Here is a 19,108-nt window from a genome sequence, read left to right as displayed (position 1 = left end):
GCTCCTGGCAGCACCAATTTGATCCCGAGAGAACATTGGGCTTCTAAGACATTTACATTTGGAAGTTCATCTTCTTGGCACAAAATGGCCTATTGGGCAAAGAACTGCCCTTGCCTCAACTGCTGACAGTATGAATGCTGTCCTTTCTGGACAAGCGAGACACAAGGAAAAGTGACTACTGAACTCTGCCAAGACAGGGTAAGATGGTCTTTCAGAATTCCTGCTTCTGAAAATGGTCTGTCAGATACTCTAGGCCTGTAGCCAATTTGAATGCACCAACAATGCTGAGAAACATTAGGTGACTGTCCAGGCTGCCAGCTGTCTCTGTCTACTCTTGCAAGATTCCCGAAAGTTGCTTGCGTCTATCTACCATTTCTCAGGTATCATTATATTCCTTCTCAGGTCTTTGATGGGATTGAAGACTAGCAGTTATATTTACAACTTAGTAGATAGAACATATTAAGTATCAGATTCAGGTTCTTTAGGATAGGACACCTTTTGGAATGATCTTTGTAACTTGCCATTTACCTACACTCTAGACTTCTCTGGATTTTAGTATGTGTTTCTTGCTTGATATTGTTTGCATTGGTTGTAGTTCCATCTTATCTAGGTCATTATCCCTCATTATTCCTGGACAATATTTGATAACCATTCCTTTGTATATAGTCTTGTATTAGGTTAGAACCTTCTTATTTAGACAAAAGGGGGAGATGTAGTGGGTAGCCATTCCAACCTTGATCTGGAAGTTCCAACCCCCATTGAGGCTTCAGTAACTATCATGCCTACAAGGCGGGGCTGAGAGAGGACCCTGAAGACCCAAGATTCGGATGCGCCCCGCCTCTCTTGGTTCCTGGACCCTGGACACTGGAGGTAGACTGAGCAGAGTTCTCCAGAGAACACTGCTGGACTGCGCTACGTCTTTCCCAGACCCTACAACCTACCTATCCCTTCCTTTGTAAGTTACGCCGCTAAATAAACCTCCCTTTTAAGTACGTGGAGTGGCCTTAATAATTTCACCAATATCCGCCACTGCCCGGCATTTAAGACATTTTCTGCTGCTACAAGTATCTACTCCAGTCACCATTGGATTAGTTACTTCAGCGCTGTGAGGAAACACTGGCTAAAAGTAACTTGGGGGTTACTTGGCTTACAGGTTACAGTCTGTTATCAGGGGAAGCCAAGGCAGGCACCGGGAGGTGGGAACTAGGGCAGAGACTGTGGAGGAGCACGGCTTACTGACTCGCTCTCCAGGCTCACGCCCAAATACCTTTTTCACTCCTTCCAGGGGTGTGATGGTCCACACTGAGGATCCTCCCACACCGATCAAGAAAGTGGCCCCCTAGGACCTGCCCATGAGCCAGTCTTCAGTCAAGGTTCCCTCTTCCCAGGTCACTCTAATTTGTGCCAAGAAGATAAACTCTAACCAGCGACGGTGACTAATAATAACCATGCAGGGGAAGCGTGTAGAATGTACCAGAATGGGCCAACTGAGGTAAGAAGCAGCAGCGAAGCCTAACAGCGTGGAGCGAGAGAAGAAACGGGAAAGAGCGAAGGAGAAAGGCAGGGGCCGGGGAGAGAATTAGAACTGACTGCGTCAGGTAGGGAAGGGAATGAAGCTGGTCAACAAGAAGGGCCTGGAGAGCAGAAGGAAAGTGTGGTGAAATCACACTGAGTTCTGCGACAATGGAGTGGTGCAGGGGCGCGTGTGATGTGACGGCGTTCATTCCTCAGTCCTTTGTGGCCACTCTATGGTCACGAGAATGACCCGAGAGCTGCCCACTTGGTGCTTGCGGGGCGGTGGAGTGCACAGAAGGTGCCCCGTTGTCGGACCCGGTTCCAGACACCTGGTTCTGCCCCTATCTCCTGCAGACAGGGCATGAGACAGCTCCCTTTATCACTTGGAGAAAGCCACTTCACTGTGCTCTTGTTCCCAACCCAGGGCGCAGCCCCAGCTTCCTTCTCTCCCATCGTTCTTCCATGCTCCCGGCTGCTCTGCTATGTCGTTGATGCTGAGCATCCTCACCGTTGACCACAAGGTTCCCTGATCATGGGGGCCCTTCTCCTTCCTCCCGTCATCCCTTCCTACACTTAGAGATGGACACCTCTTCCAGGAAGCCCTCCCCAGCCTGCCAGGCAGAGACTATTGCTAGCCCTTCGCCTCCCGCTGACTTGACTCGAGCAGCTGTTTGTGTGAGCGCTGAGGAGGAAGTGTTGGAGTATGGTCCGGGAAGATGAATCCATGATGAATCCATGAATGGGGCCCAGAGCCTGCAGCACCTGTGAGGCAGACTGCAGAGGCAGGCACGGTGGGAAGAGGACTGAGGTGACCTCCCCTGCACCCCAGCTCAGCTCCTCTTCCTTTCTCCCATGGTTCCAGAGGAAATAACCTTGACAAAGCCGGCTGGGTAAGTCCCAGACACTGTCTGTGCCCGGCCCTCCCAGGTCGAGCTGTGTACTGCCACCTCCTGAGTATGGGTGACCTCACAGATACACACCCCCCCACCAACCACCCTCTGTCACTGTCCCTCCTGCTGGCCTCTGTCCTGGGCTCCAGGCCCAGTGTCTGGCCACTCCATCCTATCTCTCTTTCTCCTGCTCTATCTGCCATTGTTTCTTTCTCTGTCTGTCTGGCTTGCTCAGATGCTGTCCTTGCCCTTTTTGCCTCTCTTCCGCACTCCCAGTCTCCTTGACGAAAGCGAAGAGCCTGCCAAGAACACAGAAGCCTTCCCAGAGCCAAATACCCCCAGAGCAGAAGAGGCTGGAGGGTGCCCTGTTCTGTAGAGAACCCACAAATGGGCTGCAGACCAGGCTAGAACTCGGAGGGAACATCCATCAGGATCAGAGAAACTTGGGCTGGGGTCTTAAACTGGTGGCTTCAATGCTGTGATCATGTACCCCCATCAGTTAAAAAAAAAAAATGACTTAGCTGAGCATGGTGTCTCACATCTTTAATCCCAGTACTCAGCGATGGAAGGTTCGCCACAAGTTCAAAGCCAGCCTGGTCTACATAGAGAGTTCCAGGCCAGTTGGGCCTATGTGGTGAGACCCTATCTCAAAAGAGCAAGTCCAGACCAAACAGACAGACAGAGAACCATCTCAATACATGCATAGCTAGCTACATATTTATAAAACTATCATTGTGGCAGTATGCTAGCTGCCACCCAACGTCCCAATTCCCTTCTTCACATCGTAATTACCCCCAAATGTCACACACAGTGAACAACGCATGTTCCACAGCCTCCACCAGAGGCCATTCGAATGAGGTTCTGGGCGTGAGCAGAAATAGGATGTGAATGCTTGAATCTGCCCTTCTAGCTGGGTCCTGCTTCTGGAGCGTATGCATTGATGACAAGCCACCTCCGACTCTGTAGAGGAGGCCAAATCCAACAACAGAGGGAGAATAAGAGAGGAGGAGCTTGAGTCCCTGGGTGATTGACGGAGCAAAGACGTCACAGTAGCCTGGTAACAGGCCTCTGGACACTTCTGTCTGACTCGGGTCCCGCTTTCACACCCCCAGCCTGTGTTTTAGCTCTTCTGCCTCTTTACAAGAGTATCATCCGCAGCACAGAGCACAGGGAAAGACCGACCATGCCAAAGGCAGCACTGGGCTGTGGACACGGCTCAGTGGTTAAAGCGCTTGCTGAAGTTCAGATCCCTAGAACACACCGAACTGTGGGATGGCCACGACAGCCCACCTGCAACCCCAGTGCTTAGAAGATGGAAATGGGATGCCTGGACAAGTTGGTTCTGGTGAGGTCTGAGTTGGATTGAGGGACCTAACCTCAGTGATTCCTAACATGAACCTTGGGCCTCTACCACACCCATAAGCCTGTGCATGTGCACCCACACAAGTGCAAACGTGCATGCTCACCCACCCACACATGTGACCATGCATACATGTACCTACATCAGACACACACACAGATGAGAGAGATTTAAAAAATAAAGGATGGTATTTTGTGACAGTTTTGTTTTACAGTAAGTTTCTGTTTACAAGGTTTTAAGGATAGTCCAGGGGATTCCCATATGTCCTGAACCCAGTTTTCTCTGTTAATTCCTCCTATAACTGTGGCACATTGTTACGATTAATGAACCAGTGTCGATATACTCATAACTAAAGCCCTGTCTTACGGCTGTATTCTTTAAATAGTTATTTAACTGGACACGGCAGCTCTTCCTTGTAATCCCAGATTTTGGGAGGCTGAGGCAGGACTGCTGTGAGTTCAAGGCCAGCCTGGGTCACAGTGAAATTTGTCTCAAAATCAAATCAAGAAGTAACCAGTAGAAGCTTGCTTTTCCCCCTCCAGCCTCCATGCATGTTGATCACCCTCCATGGCATGTTCGGAGACCATGGTTTTGATGATCAAGCCCTGTACCGAGTCTTATGGTCTGCTTAGAGCCACAGAGCACAAGGTTGAGACACTGTGTGTGTGTGTGTGGGGGGTATGGGGTGAAAGGAGGGTGAACTTCCACATGCCAGTCCAAAGTATCTGATTCCTGAGCAGGTGCAGGGGGCTGGAGTGGCTGGTGTCACCAGGGAGGGCCACAGAAATCTTCTTGGAAGGGATGCTGGGGAAGGCAGGTGTCGCTAAGAGGCAGCTGGTGTGCAGCCTGTCTGGCTTGTCCGAGGTGGAGTCTAGCACATGTACCTAATCGAGGCTGCCAGGAAAGAGGGAAGGCAAGAGGTGGGTGGCAAGACTCGACTCTAAGGGGCCGAGAAGCATCATGGAATAAGGCTCGGGGGCAGGATGATGGGCCCTCAACATCTGCTCTGAGACCTGGGTACTTTCCTAGTGTAGAGCCCTTCTCTGTTCTCAAAGCCGACCATTCTGTCTGCCCTGCGGGACTCTGTGTGGGGTTTTCCTTGACGCCTGGGAGCCTGTGGATCTGGAGGACAGCCATCATGTTGGAGAAAACTCACAAGAACCCTTGTCTTGCCAGGCCGGGCCATGCAGTCAGAGCTCTTGGGAGAATCCAGACCTCCACCGCCCCTTCCTGTTAGCTTCATTCACATCCTGATTCCTGGCAAAGAGCAAGGAGTTCTTGCTGCCCCTGCAGGGGATGCCTGTGGCTGAGTGAGGCCTCTGGAACCGGGCTGGATCTCTAACATCACCTTTGCAGCATCTCTGGAATCCTCACTCTAAGCACACACCACACCCCAAACAGCCGTGGCTTGATACTCTTGGACATGACACTTCTTATTTCCACTCCTGTGCTCAAATCCTGTGCTCAAATCTTCCTATGCATAGGAATGCCATCCTCCTACCTCTCCTCATCAGTGTCTTCATGTCCCCCCAGTTTGGAATCAAGTCTTATCTTCTACAACCATTATTGGCTCCTCCCCACCTGCGCAGAAGTGATGATGATCCCCTATATATTCCCACAGTTGACTCCAATGTCATGTCCTTATTAGTTTTGTATAATTTTGTATGCCCCAGGAGACCTCATGTTGTGAGGGCACCATGGGTGCTGACCTCTGTATTCTCTCTCCTTCAGCCAGGATTCACCTGCCACATCTGATTCCCACGAAACCTGCTGTGACAGGGAAAAATGGTCAGCAGCACTCTGTTGGGGCTGGAAGGGTGGCTGTGTATGGCAGTTCACTTTTGGAATGAAAACAGTTCCAAATGGACATCTTTCCTCTAATTTGATGAGGCCACTGACACACAGGGAAGTGCTGTTGGATCTTGGAAGCCAGGAGACTAAGTAGGGACCATATAAATTAGTTTTTCAGTCTGTGGAAGCTTTTAGATCAAGGAAGAGGGAGCTGCTTAAATATTGGGCTGGTGAGACAGGGCTGAGGTCTCAGAGGCCTAAATGTGAAAACAGAGTAAAGATCTCACAGGTGGCTTTGATGGATGCTGGAGAGAGAGACAGAGACAGAGACAGAGACAGAGACAGAGACAGAGACAGAGACACAGAGACAGAGAGAGACAGAGACAGAGACACAGAGACAGAGACAGAGAGACACAGAGCACAAAGAGAGGCAGAGAGAGAAAGAAAGAGAGAGAGAGAGAGAGAGAGAGAGAGAGAGCGAGCAAGTCATCAGCCTCTTCCCTCTCCCTCTCATTCTGTATGGCACCACCCTGCTTTCTCCTATGCTCACAAAGATAAGTAAGTAGTAATGACAGAGTACAGGGCCTTCCATGGGCATCAGACCTTCCCTTTGTGGAGTCTTTGAAATCCCTTAAAGACAGAGCCCAAGTCTACTGAACTTCATCTTTAATCTAGGTGGGACTAAAACACAGAAAGCCACCACACTTGATAAGGCATCTCTGACAGAACACTGAGTGTCTGGAACTGTTTCCCCCATGGGAAAGTCTCCTTGTAGCAGCAGATCAGGAGGACTTTTGTCACACTCAGGGCCTCAGTCCAAGATCGGTACCTCTCACCTGTTTATCCCTTCTTCCTTGGAATGGTCTCTAGAAATGTTCCCTTGCCCCCTCACCACCCTAGAGAAAGTTTCAGAACTTCAGCAGAGCTCATTCCCATCAACAGCCTTCTCCCACTGTGCTCCATGGTACCCACCCACCCCACCCCCCATTTCCTCAGAATACCACTGGGATCCTGGGATGGAAGGCTCTTGGCAGCTTCCCGGTTTTCCCAGGCAGCCCCTTATCCCCTGACTCTGAGCACTGGCAACCTTTGCCCCATGCAACCATGACCCTTGGGTCTGAAACTAGTCTCTCTCGTTATCCAAAGGGGCGGTGCATAGGCTTCTGGGAAGTGGCTGGGCCCCTCGTTCTTGCTCCCATTCCTATGAATGGCTTCCTGCAGACTTTGGGCAAAAACCATAGATGAACCTGAGTTGGCACTGTGGCTTCCCTGAGAAGATGCTATCACTGCTTCTGACGTCTGCTCACCCACCCTTTCACAAGGAAGAATTGGCTCTCAAAACACAAACTCAGAAAGCACCCCAACCCACTTCTGTTTGTCTTTAGGGGACATGTGGTTTTGCTTTTAACGTATCCTGCGGCTGACTTTAATAGGTACTAAAGCCCACCTATCCCAGGCAGTGATGGAGAGAAGACGGTACTCCCCAAGACCCACTGCAGAGATGTTGGGAAACATATCCCATCCAGGTGTGGTGGTATATGCCTCCAACCCCAGCACATGAGGATGAAAGCGAGGATTAAGAGAGTCATGAGCAGAAGGGCAGCCTAGACTTTACACACACACACACACACACACACGTTGGAAGGGACTTTCCAGGCCCCCTCAGCAGCTCTGAAAGTCCATGTAAGGATGGACTTCTGTGCAGCTTCTGTGCAGCTTCTGTGCAGCACTGACTCAGTGTGTCATCTCTGAATGTATCATTATCATTTTAATAACTCGTTTCCCTCATTGACATAAAAGCTAGAAGAAATGCGGGCCTTTACATCCCTGCTCATAAACTCTGCATTAAAATGACTCACTAGTTAGTTGTACTAACTAATCTGTGATGAATGCCCCAAGGTGAGTAGTTCAGATGATGTCTCCGACCTGGGGTTCAAGTCCTGACTCTCTAGCTGTGTGACCTACCTCCCCCATAGAAGTGGGAGCAAGAGGTGCCTTGCCAAGAGAGGGTCTTTGTGCTTATCCAGAATGATTCCCCCAAATATCCCATGTGTAAAGTCAAAACAAGACATGACCAATCTCAACTTCTGGGCAAAAATCTCCAGGATCCCAGAAACCAGCTCAGAACCTGTCGCCTCTTCCTGCTGAGGAAAGCCAAGTGCATCTACCATCCCACTAGAGTGAGCATCCTCAGCTGGAAAACGAGCCAATAATAACTCAGCATTATTTAAGCTAATAAGGTGTCTGTTTGAAGCCCCCATCCTCTGAAAAATCTATTTGGCACATAGGTGAGCATCCAGTTCTGTAAATGCAGATAATGACAAATAACTTGATCACTGCCCTGGAGAGGCTCACAGATCCACAGAGGAGACAGAGGATGTCATACAAGGACCGTCTGATCCAACTGAAGAGAGGAGAGCATGCAGCGGAGGACAGAGCATTCACTGTGACAGAGGAGGGAATGATGGCCGATGGTCATGCTCTGTTTCAGGGTATCCAGGGCAATTTCAGAGAGGAGCTTGAGCAGGCATGCAGGGTCCGAGTGTATAAGGAGGACCGACGCCTAAGCAGGCATGTGAGAGCCACAGATGGAAGGCTTACTGTGCCGTGGGGGCCAGGGGAAGGAATGGAGCATTGGAACTGTGCCGCACCCTCAAGTTGCAGGAGCAGCTAGGACAGGAAAGTGGGAAACAATAAGCAATGAGGCTGCAAGATCCAGAAAGGCTGTGAGTTCTAGGGTGAGCAAAGCTTGGCTTCTCATCCTGATTCCTGACCAGCTGCTCCAGCAAGTCCCTTGACCTCCTCAAGGACCGCGTGGAAGGAACTTGTCACCATAGAAAGGATCATCCTGGGGCAGCAGCTCAGGCAAACAGTGCAGAGGGGCCCGGCCTCACTTGGAAACAGCAGGAATACAAAGCAAAGGAGAGAGGCCCAGGTCCAGGCTCCTGAGCCTGGGGGCTAAGCAGAGAGTTTCAGCTGGGTGAAGGATGGTGACAGGGATGGACAGTGGAGCCTTTACCTAGTAGAACTGTAAAGGGCTTTGGCGTGAGAGTTAAAAGCAAAGGAGCATGCATAGTTACATACACGACGGAAGCTCACAGTTGGTACTCTGGTTAATACTGAGTTTTCCATTGGGAAGAAACCTCACTCCTCCTCTCTGTCAGGGTGAGGAGGCTGAGGCTCTGGGATGGCACGACTGCGATCACTTCAAACTCATGTGTTGGAGACTTAGCCTCCAAGTTTGTATTTGGGGGTGAGGTCTTGCAGAGGGGATGTGATTAGGATGGGGTGAGGTCCTGAGGGTCATCTCTTTGGCCTGAGCTGGCTAGCTGGCTCTCAAAATAAACCTCCATCCTCTATGAGGTGCCCAGCCTGGGACATTCCATCACAGCACCAGGAAGCAGACTATGAACCAGGTTTGGGGTTCCTGCTTGTAATCTCAGCACTTGGGAGGCCAAAGCAAGAGGAGAGCCGTGCCTCTGAGGCCATCTCGGGTTGTACAAAGTGAGGTCCTGTCGAAGGAAGGAGGCAGAGGGCTAGAATAACACCAACAAAGAGACCAGACTAAACAGTCTTCCAAAACCATGGAAATGGGAAAGAGGTCGAAACAAATACTGGAGTTAGGCATGATGGTATGTGCTGAGGCAGGAGGACTGCAAGTTTGGGGCCCATATGGGCTCCATGGCAAGAGCCTGTCTCAAAGCCACGACAAAAGAAGAAAGGGCCACATGTCCATAGGGAAAAGAAGCCACCGTCGTAGTCCAATAGCTGTGTGTGGACACCTAGTTTTAAAACCATGCTGTGTGGTTGGAACTGGACTTAAAGTGTGTGCTACAGACGGTGACACGGGCCCCTTTATAAAAAGGCCACTCGAGGTTAGAAGCCAGGCCAGAGGGGGACGGGAGTGTCTAAGAGGATAAAGCCTTCCTGAGGGCTAACCGAGAGTGTGAAAGTGGCCACAGTCACCCCCCAAGACTTCTCTGTGGCCTCATTCCTGGTTGCCACCCTTTTGATTCAGGTGGTCAGGAAAAAGGGAGGCCTGAGGGAACAGGACACAGTAGGTGTTCACAGGAGAGACTGGAAAAGTCTCTGGAGAAGGAGCCCCACATGTACATCCAGGGGGCTAGAAGAAGAGGCGCTGTGGGGATGAGAAGACAGGCTGTGGTATGGGTGTGGCTTAACTTGGTACATCAGAAGCGCTGGGGTGACCCATGGTCTTGTCATAGAACGCTAGCAGGGTAAGGGGCCTCCTCCACAGAAGAGGCAGCCAGGGCCTGCCAGGCCCAACCCACTCCCTTCTGGTTTGGGTGGAGGGTGTGTACCTTCTGCCCTGCCTGATGGCCCCAGACCTCTCCGGCATCCCACCCACAGGCTTTCCAAACCTCGTCCAGCCCCCCACGAATTGTCTAAGCCGGGAGCAGGCGGCTGCCCCTGGGTCCAGCGCAGGCTGGCTGGAGCAAGGCTCCGACCACCTCCAGCTCCCTACCCTGCAGCTGTCGCCCCCCCTCCATGCCCATGTGGCCCACACCATGTGGCACAGGGCTGCCCCCACCCCTAGCCAGCCTGGTTCAGTAGGCATGGCTGGCTCCAGTTTCCACAGAAACTCTGCCCTTCCTGGGGCCTGGTGCAGGCCCGCCAAGAGGGTGGTGGGTGGTTTGTGTGGGCCGAAGGCTCAGCCGGCCATGTTCCACTCAGAGTTCCAACTGCTGCTGGCTTTGGAAGCCCCTCTCCTCCCACGCCTTCTGGCAGGGCACTGTCCCGACAACCGCAGAGGCAGAGCCTGGCAGCAGTCACAGCTACGTGTCCCTTTATCCTTGCAAACAACTTTCCAAACTTTATCTCATTTGGTTCTCTATGAAACAGGCAGACTAATTAAGATTAACCTTTTGGGGGCCAAGGTATAGTTCAATGGTAGTGCGCTTGCCTAGCACACATAAGGACCCTCCTCTCTCACCAAGAAAGCCACGGGAGGAGCCAAGAAGGGATGTGGGTGTCCTGTGGTTTGCTCAACTATGGTGGACACCTCAGAAGCTTCCCCCAGCCACACTGTTGCCACTACCACATAACCCTAGCATATGTCCAGAGACTGATGCAAAACACGTCTTTAAGAGGCTGAAGATGGGGTTGGGGATTTAGCTCAGTGGTAGAGTGCTTGCCTAGCAAGCGCAAGGCCCTGGGTTTGATCCTCAGCTCCAGAAAAAAAAAAAAAAAAGATGCTGAACATGTAGCTCAGTGGTAGGGAAATTGCCTACCATGTACACAGCCCCGGGGTCCATCCCCAGCACTGCAAAATTTAAGCAAATAACCAAAAACTGTAATAACAGAAATTCTTTTTTTTTAAAAAAAAAGTCTTCATTATCAACAGGAAAACCCCACAAAGGAAGGTGTTTCATCTGTGACTTTCCACAAAGCCAACAAGAAGCTTCAAAACTAAGGTGAAGGACGGCCACGCATGGCGACACATCCGTAACCCCAGAACTGGGAGGCAGAGATGCGAAGACCAGGAGTTCAAAGACATTTACAGCCATATATTGAGTTCCAGGCTAGCCTCAGCTATATGAGGCTGTGCCTCAAATTAAAAAAAAAAAAAACAACAAGATAAAAATAACCAAGATGAAGAAGAGCTGTCAATACGACTCAGCGGGTAAAGGTGTTTAACCCTCCGAAAGCCTAGTGATGGAGCTCAGTCTCCAGAAACCACGTAAAGGTAGAAGGAGAGGACCAACCCCACAGTCATCCATTGGCCTCCACATATGCTGTGGCAAGCATACACACACACACACACACACACACACACACCACACACACAAAACTAATATAACAATAACAATTTTAAAGAGGATGCAATATTAACAATTTTAAAGAGGATGGAGACATTCAGAAGATGGGGGAAGGTGTGATAGATGTGTGGGTGGTATGGAAGTCTCCAGCTTTTACTCCATAGACCTCTTCATGGTCCTGGTAAAGATTTAGTGACCCTACCCTAGTCTGCTTGCAATGAGAAAATCCTCCTGCACAGCCCATGGCCACCCACCCTGAGTAGACTGGGTACAAACTGTGGAAATGCCACTGCCTCCGTGCAGCCGAGTCCCTAAATTCCCCCAGATACAACCTGTCTGAGTGATCATCTGCAAATCTCTAGGGTGGCTGGTACCTGGGGCATCTCTCCTGTCTCTGGACTCAGGTTGCTTCTCCTCCGGGACGTTTCAAAGGTCTCTTCGTTGGGTATGGGTGAAGGAGGGCAGGCATGGTGCCAATGCGTAGGAAATGAGCCCTGCCCCCATGCCTGTCATTTCCCTTTTCTTCCCTCTCCTCTGCCCCTCCCCATCCTCCCTCCGATGCCCCCACCCTTGAGACTTTGAGTCAGATATTTTCACTGCAGTGAGTATGTGTTTGATTTCTTCTGTGAGCCTCCGAGCTTCTCCGTGAGGTCCCAACAAGGCAAATCCCATAAGGAAGGATTTCATGGAGCTCTGAGGGGCTGAGGGCCAGGGGAAACTTTTCTCCCCTTCTCTCAGCTCTGACCTTTCTGTTCCCACATGAGGCAGAACCACGAAGGGGCTCAAGTCGGACTGAGCTGTCAGCAAACTTTAGCAAGTAGCGTGGGAATCGGATGGCATGAAATCGACACATTCAGAAAAACGTGTTTGCTTCAGGGGTTCACAGAAGGCTGGATGGTAATGAGCAAGTTCTTAAATGAAGCCTCCCCCTGAGCGAGCTGGATGTGGCAGCCCACACCTGTAATACTAGTACCCAAGAGGCTGAAGCAGGAGGATTGCTATGAGTTCTAGTGTGAAACACTGTCTTAAGCAAAAAAAAAAAAAAAAAAAAAAAGTCAGATATGGTTGGACCCCAGCTTGGACCCCAGCTCTCAGGAGGTAGAGGCAAAGGATTACCACAAGTTCAGAGCTAACCTGGTCTACAAACCAAGTTTCAGGCTAGAGAACAGTAGGTTGGGGTTGGGATAGTAAGGTAGCTTAGCAGGTTAAGGTGATTGACTCTAAGTCTGACAACCTGAGTTCATCTTCCAGAACCCGCAAGAGAGAAGGAAAGAACTCTGTCACTCACGTTGGCCCCGGAGACGTAAGCACACGAACACATACTTGAGCATGCACGTGTGCACACACACTTAAAAAGTTAATTTTTAAAATTCAAACGTAAATAAAGGAAAACACAAGGCAAGCTCCATTGGCTTAGGAACTCCTATCTGGAAACTGGGAGGCAGAGAACCAGGAATCCTCTGTGCAGCCCCCTCGCCACGTGCTCAGAGGTTTCGTTTTTTACCCAAGAAGCCAGGGAAGATCCAGACAATGGAGATTTGAGTTCTGACTCCTCCAGTAGTCAACGCGCTGCAGTCACCTTGCACACAGACTTGGGAAGCCACTGCGGGCGAGCACCACGCTGTCTCCAGCTGTTTCTCCACTTGAAAGTCTAGGGTGGTGACACAGACTTTCACAGGACCGTGTTGCAGACAGGGAGCTGGGGACTCTGTCTCAGAGCCTGGGAGACTCCACTTCCAGAGTGGAGGGAGGGAGGCCTCCAGTCTGGGCACTGGCGTCCCTCTGAAGGATGAGGCAAGAGGCAAGAGCCGGCTCCAGTGACACCCTGTGCCCTCCGACCAGGACAAACAGCAGATGGGAAAGCAAGGCAGGGACTTTGATGCCTGCGCAGGGCCATCTTCAGACCAACTTTCCCAGGCCCGGCGAATAGGGAGGCTGAAGAAACAAGCGGGGTCTCCTAGACTCCGAGACAGTCCCCAGCAGGCCCAGCTCAGAAAGGGCACAGCCTTCGAGATTCACAAGGATTGCGATTGTTTGAAATCGTCCTAACATTTCATCTTCCCAAGACCTTGTTCATTTATCAGGGTTCTTAAACCCCTTTTGTCCACAGGCTTGTGTGGAGCACAGAAAAGGGTCTATCTAATATCTGAGCCCAGCTGTTCGGCGACCGAAGGACTTGGGGGGAAGTCCTTTAAAGGGGGGAAGAGGGGAAATACAAGGAGGACGCAGCCTGGGGATGTGGCAGGCGCCACCGCCGCCCGAAGGCCTCACAGGCCCCAGCTGCCTCGCAAGACTGTGCTGTTTGGGGAGTGTGAGAAAAAGAATCAGCTGGCTGACAGCAAGGCCTCTGCCAGGTCCTGCGAATGCACAGCCCAGGCAGGGCCTGAGAGCTGGCCTCCTCCTGACTGTGGGGTTCCTGGCAGTGGTACCCCAGGCCCTGCCAAGCCCCTAAAAATGTCTGAAGTAGGTGTGACGCCTTGAGGAGCTCTTATGAAGAGCTAGTGTGGTGGGAGGTGGGGTGGGAGGGAGGGGGGAGGGTGGGGGGGGTGAGAGTCCAAGGTGGGGTCTAGTGGAAAACTTTGTCCATCCCAGGGCACAGGAGACCAGCAAGCCTTTTCTAAAGAGGGCATTGATTGCTGTGAAAGCATAGGACAGTTTTCAGGGCCAGCAGGGCCCCGCCAACATGGGGACCATGCAGGGCAGGCCACTGGCCGTGAGGGATGAGGACAGACTGATCCAGAGTCTAGCCTGTCTTCTCCGCTCTGGGTTAGACCTGTGGGAGTGCACAGGCACAGGTATAGGAACACACATCTGTGTTTATGAAGTGTCTAAAGTAGAAAAGGCTTTAAATGTCATTTTACGTCACACTTAGAGACAATCTCAAACATCACAATGTCTCGTCAGCAGCGCTTCTGTATTACAGAAATGGTGACCTTCTGAACAAGAAGTGCTTGAGTGTAATACGAGTGCTGTGTGACCTTCAGAGAATTATTCAGCCTCTCTGTGCCAAGGACTTCCCATCAGTGTGATCAGACTAGAGGTCCTTCATAGCAGTGTTATGAAGGCCACATGAGCTGTGATTGATGAAGTATTTCGGAAAGGCTTGGAACTTAACCAGTCCCAAATATTAGAAGCTATAATTTTAAAAGGCGGGGTCCGTAATGAAATTTTGTAGCCATAGAGGAGCCAAGTCAGGAAACTTGGATGGTCTCGGCTTGGCCATGACTGGGTCTTGTAACACCAACTCAGTGTCCTCTGTTAGAGGTAAATGATACTTGTTCCCACTATGAGACATGCACATTCTAGGCAAGGAAACTTTGGAAGTACAGTCACTAAGAAGCCGGCCATGTAAGGGACTCATGTACACGTGCTCACCTGCAGTACCAGAAACCAGAGGCTAAGGCAAAAAGATTGCCTTAGGCTAGAGGCCAGCCTGGGCTACAGTGTGAAACCCTGTCTCAAAAGCAGCAAAGGCACTTCTGAACGCCATCCACAAATATCCTTGATTTGCAGCTCCGTGCATTCGACAGGCATTCTGAGACCAACACTTGGACTTCGAACACCAGCTGCTCCTCCCACTTGGTAAGCTGTGTGTGCAGACAGAGAGGAGAGGAGGGGAGACAGGGAGAGTAGGCGGGAGGCTCCATCAGGGCACGTCAACGAGACTGAAGAACTATTACTGACTTTCTCATTGTAGCCATTGACCCTGCATGTGGAGCAGCCAGAGACAAACTCCAGCGTTTGGATCGGCTTTAAAGGCATCTGGGCTGGAAAGGAACCAGGATTCAGAATAGATGACCTTGGGGGCCAAGTGAGGGAGCATGGATGTGGGGACTCACTCCTGTAATCCTATCCCAGCACTTGGGAGGCTGAGGCAGGAGGACTGCTATAAGTTTGAGGCCAGCCTGGGCTACAAAGTAAGATCTATCCAAAATCAATCAAACAAACAAAAACCCCCACAACAATCGAGACAGAAAAAAAAAAAATGGGGCTGGAGAAATGGTTCAGTGGTTAGAGAGCTGGCTGACAGGACCTAGAGTTGAGTCCCAGCACCCACATATCAAGGTGGGCACCTCAGAAATGTTAGTTCTCTGGCTCCAAGGGATGCCATGCTGCCTTCTGGCCTCTGCCTATGCACCTGAACACACCCACTCACACACAGACACAATCACACAGACACACTCACACACAGACACACACACAGACACACTCACATACAGATACACTCGCACACAGACACACACAGACACACTCACACAGACACACTCGCACACAGACACACTCACACACAGACACACTCACATACAGATATACTCACACACAGACACACTCACACACAGACACACTCACATACAGATATACTCACACACAGACACACTTACATACAGATACATTCACACACAGACTCACACACAGACACACACACTCACACAGACACACACTTACACACAGACACACTCACAGATACACTCACACACAGACACACTTACACATAGATACACTCACAACACTCACATACACAGACACTCTCTCTCTCTCTCTCTCTCTCTCTCTCTCTCTCTCTCTCTCTCTCTCTCTTAAAAATAAAAAAATCTAAATTTTTAATTAAAAAGCACAAAATGGGGGGTGGGTACCAAGTAGGTAGGGAACCTGAGAGTGCAGAGAACATGGAAACTGGACTGTGGGCTGCAGACAAACTGCTCCGGTTCTCCGTGGCATTCCCATCCTTATCTCAAGAAGGTGAGACGCAAATGCCTTTTGACATTCACATGATGTGACGGGGGGGGGGGGGGGGGTTTCCAGGGGCCAAGTGTGTCTTGACAGACTTTCTGGACAGATTATCACTTCTGAGGGACGAACTCATTCCAATGCACCAGCAGTTCACTCTTGTTATGGACCCAGTTGGAGAGAAGCGCCATGCTAAGCAGAATGCCTATCTGAGCTGTGTCTTTCTCCTGCTATTTTTATGGAGCCTCAGATTTTAGTTTTCATGGTAAAAGACCAACCAAGATAAACACATTCAGAGCCTGGAAATTTCTCCCAAACTCTACTCTCATGAACTGTGTGTGGATTTGTGGAGAGCATAACCAGTCCATCATATTTCTTTTAGCCAGGGCAGGAGATTTCTCTTGAAGTAGGAGTCTCTTTAGCACAGAATAAGACAGGCAGCCTTCCTCGGGGTACTGCAGATCTGAGGTCACCAAAGCAATAGCTCTTGCCATTGGGGCTGGAGGTATGGACACAGCTGGAGAAATCAAGTTGAACACTGATGCTTTGGGACCTTCCAGCAATGAAATCTCAGTACCAGTGGGTGCATTGTCCTGTGCATTGAAGGACAGCATAAAGAGGAGCTCCATCAATAATGTTAATGGGCTCCATCAATAAATCACAGTTCCATTGAAATGGGTTGTCTCTCAGTATCCCACAGCACCGACTGCTTCTCAAGACTTGGGGCTGGGCATGAAGACATTCATCCGTAGTCCCAGCTTTCATGAAGAGGTGGCCGGAGGAGCACTTGAACCTGGGAGTTCAAGGCTAGACTGGACATCATAGACTCTGTATGAGAAAAGGGACAGCTGGGAAGATGGCATAGTGGTTCAGTGGGTGAAGTGCCTGCTGCGCAAGCATGAGGACATGAGTTCGGATCCCCAGCCCCCAGGTAAAAGCCAGGGGGACACATCTGTAACACCAGAACTGGGGAGGAGATAGGTGGATGCCCGGGCAGCAAGACAGTCCAAAATGCTGAGTTCCAGTTCTACTAAGAGACCCTGCCTCAGAAAACAAGGTGAAGAGTGACAAAGAATAATGTCTGACCTTGACCTCTGACTACACAGGCACACACACACACACACACACACACACACACAGAGAGAGAGAGAGAGAGAGAGAGAGAGAGAGAGAGAGAGAGAGAGAGAGAGAGAGAGAGAGAGAGAGAGAATGCTATATGTCTCTTGTTTCTTCCCCAGCATACCTGGTTTCTCGGACATCGACTCCACATGACTTTATTGTCTCAAAATCATCCATCCTGCTGACCACCAGAAACATAGACTGGAAATGGTCTTTGAACCATCAGTAAGCCAGTTTTGTATTGAGTGGCTGCTTCACCCAGATACCCTTGTGAGGAGTTATGAGAGATCCAAGGAACTGTGACATTTCTTCTGAGACATAAATCAGAGGCACACTCCCAGACTCTGACACTTGGGGTTTTTAGCATGGTGCCCATCTCAACTTGCTCCTTGGCCCCTTCGCTACTCTGTAATATGGTGGCATAAACTATATTGACTCATGGAGTCAATGAGATGAGGAAGGAAGGAGAAGGGCAGAGGAAAAAGGACAAGGTGGGGGTGAAATGCAACAGAACTCTCCATACATCTAGAATCTGGAAGAAATCTCCAAATACAGCTGGGTGCACCTTTTGTCAAGTCTGCAGGCTCCCCCAGCATGGCTGCCACAGATGGATCACCCTCCACACACATTTGCTGTGCCCATCTGGGGTCTTGCAAGCAGTCACTGAAGCAAAGACAGGGGCTGGTCAGGACATTTCCACATGCCTTCCCACACCCCTAGGGGAATTTACTCTATATACAACACACCAAGTTCACCTAGGGTAGCTTTGGTGGGAATGGCCTGGATCACGTTCACTGATACCCTGGTTGTGTGGCAGAGTGCTTAATAGCCAGGCTTTTGGCTTTGGTAAGACTGTGGTTCACCTCATTCTGTAGTTACTAACTGTAGGATTCATATATATAAATATATATAAATATATATATATTATTCCCATATAGATACATACTCATACATACACACATTACACATAAATGTGTGTGTGTGTGTGTGTGTGTGTGTGTGTGTGTGTGTGTGTGTGTGTTTCTTTGCTTGCTATTTGAGACAGGGTCTCATGTCAGTCTGACTGGCCTTGAACTTGCTACATAGCTGGAAATGACCTTGAACTCTTGCTTCTCCGGCCCCTACCACCCCCAAACTACTGGGATTACAGGTGTGTGTTGCCATGCACCATGCCTGGCTTATTCAGTGCTAAGGGTCCAGCCCAGGGCTCTGTGCACATCAGGTAAGCACATTGCCAACTGAGTCACATCCCAGCCCATTCAGTACATGTCTTATCCCTTCCTAGCCTCAGCAAAAGTAAGAGAGACAGGAGCTAACTCTGTGGCGCAGGCTACCAAAGTCTAAGCCTTGGAGACCCTTCTGCCTCAGCCTCCCTGGTACTGAAATCACAGGCATGTGTCACCACACCCAGCTAGCCTCAGTTTCTTTCTTCATAAAATGGAAGTTGTGATTAAAAAAAAAAAAAGGCCCCACCATAAAGCTGGGAGAATGCAAGGATTGGTGTGAGCTGCTTGCTGTAGCACTAGGGAGGTGGAGGGGTCAATACATTCTGATCATTATCATCCACCTTGGGTCTCCAAGTCTTGATGTACAGCTGATATACATGGGTATTTACCTATTAGTGGTTGGGGGTCAGGAGGAGGGGGAGGTCCTGGTCTGTGTCCTGGAAGGCTTCTGTGCACTGGCCAGCATCATTGACAGGTGCTGTCCTGCTGAGAGGTCTCTGTAGTCCCCAGTTTGCGGGTCACCACGTTCCCCTTGCTATCACCACCCTCCCTCTGCATGCACAGTGAACACTCTGGCGTTGTTGCTCCCAGCCATTGACTTCTCCTTGGCCTGTGATTGGCACCCCGAGATTCCAGAGCAATCCAGGCATCCCAGCTATGTCAGCGTGACTCAGCCAGTGCGTGTCTGACATCCACATG

Source organism: Peromyscus eremicus, chromosome 3 (assembly GCF_949786415.1).
Source record: "Peromyscus eremicus chromosome 3, PerEre_H2_v1, whole genome shotgun sequence".
NCBI lineage: Eukaryota > Metazoa > Chordata > Mammalia > Rodentia > Cricetidae > Peromyscus > Peromyscus eremicus.
Note: the sequence above shows the minus strand (reverse complement) of the source record.